Raw genomic sequence first — 1,953 nt, forward strand, 5'->3', positions numbered from 1 at the left:
GCCTTCATTTGGGTTTAAGTAATTCCTCTCAGTTGTATTACCCTTGGAAATTAAGTAGTCAAATTCACAGTAACTTTGAGGCTTTCAAAGATAGAGTCTCCTTTACCCTTAATTATATATTAGAGGCAAGAATTATTAATTTACATTGTAAAAGATAAGTTTTAATTTAATAAAGAGCTAATTTCAAGAACTTAGAAAGGCCAAGGAGCTGTTAAAGAGGATTTATGTCACAGGGTGGGAAATTTTGGAGAATACAGAATAAAAGAAATGAGAACATTTTGGCATAGTGCATTAGCCTGGGTTCTCTAGGTAAGCAAAACTAGTAATGCATCACTTCTCGGCCTTTAGGCTAAGATCAAGTGTAGTATCTTCTTATCAGTTTAATATCTGATACATCCTCTATCTGAGGACAATATATTAAATGGATTTTTGGAGCAGGGAGATGGAATAGGAGCTTGCTCCGTCCACTCCACACATTGACCTGGTATTGCAGTACTTCCAGGAACGGTGCACCAAAAAATCCCCCCAAAACTAGTAATGCTTATACACAAAGATAGAAATGTGTATCAAGAAGCTGGTGACATAGGTGTAGAAGTGGTTACGTTTGGTCGGGTTCAAATCTGTAGGTAAGATGCTAAATAGGTGGCTTTTCATGACTTGTTCAGCTGCGGGGAACTAATGAACCAGGAAGTAGGAAGACTACAAGCTGTCGGATGCAGAGTCAAATGAATACAAGGATGGCAGGTCATTGATGACTCCCAGGATGTGCAGATAATATGGTAAGCTTCTGATTCAAGTTGCTGGAGATTAATAGACTGAATGCAGAGTATAGACCTACCAGAAGATAGCTAGTTTCACCACAGCATCAACTTATTGAGGTATAGGCTACAACTCTGATAAACCTTCCTTCAGATTGTATCAGAGATGTGACATGATTAAATGGGTAGCACACTGAGATTGGGTCAAGATGGCACCCAAGTTAGCAGCGCATAGTGAGATATTTTTTGTGCATGGCGGGTCTGGACTAGTGGAAGGATTTTGGTGAGTGAGGGGACCCCCTAGGACAACAATCCCTACCGCCACACCATGCATCTGTCCTGAGCTGGAGACCCTGAGATCTGAGACCTGATTCTTGGGACATCCCAGCTCATCTGGCTGACCTGCCCTTGCACACTGCCGTGGCTGTGGTCACCAATTGCCTCACCTCACCCCCAAGCCTTGTCTCCATGCCACTGCCAGGAGCTGCTTGGCTGCCCTGCTGAGACACATGTAGTTGTGGCAGGACCTCCTGCAGGAGCTGGCCACTCATAGAGATCCACTTGGAGAGAGGCTTCCCTCTCCCACGATTCCCCTTTCCCCACATGTCAGCAATCCACTGCTAAACTCGGGTCTCCTTCCATTCACCCAGGGCCCCAGTAACTGACCTGCAGTCTACCTGTAAAAGATTAGGTGAGCTTTATCTGGGGGTACCCCACCCCCATTGTTGCCTGAGACCCCTCCACCAGCACCCCTGCCTGCCCTCCCACTTCTGCGGTGCCAAGCCGCTCCCGCAAATTACTCTGCCTTAGCCTGTGCACTCCCTGTGCTCCCACTTGCTCCCACCAGCGTCACTCTCCCTCACCACCTGAGCCTGCGCAGGTCACTCTTGCAAGTGCTAGCCCACATCACTAGAGCAGTGCATCAGCACGATCCCACCATTGCAGCCCTGAGCACTCCTACCGCTCCTGACAGTGCCATTCCCGCTGCTGGAGACTGCACCGCCCTTGCCTACTCCAGAAGGCACTGGCCCTTGCCACTACTGTGCGCTTTCTGCCAGCACTGACTCTGCAAAATAGCTTAGCACTTCCCTAGTGTCCCAGGCCCGAGGGGAACAGAGGGGAATGCATCCTTGATCTGAAGAGCATACATTCCCACACATAGCCTGGCTCCAAAGGAGCCCTTGATCAGCACCCC

The 1,953-nt window shown here is 48.2% G+C and overlaps 1 non-coding gene across 1 annotated transcript; it reads left to right on the top strand.

The window, feature by feature from the left end:
- The first annotated feature begins 329 nt into the window (after positions 1-329).
- On the top strand, positions 330-518 carry LOC115867925. Its single transcript, XR_004045323.1, has one exon. It is a non-coding gene; the product is annotated as a U2 spliceosomal RNA (small nuclear RNA).
- Positions 519-1,953: the final 1,435 nt, after the last annotated feature.

The sequence above is a fragment of the Echinops telfairi genome, unplaced genomic scaffold (genome assembly GCF_000313985.2).
Source record: "Echinops telfairi isolate 266 unplaced genomic scaffold, ASM31398v2 ScPeMD7_7475;HRSCAF=8513, whole genome shotgun sequence".
NCBI classification, from domain to species: Eukaryota; Metazoa; Chordata; class Mammalia; order Afrosoricida; family Tenrecidae; genus Echinops; species Echinops telfairi.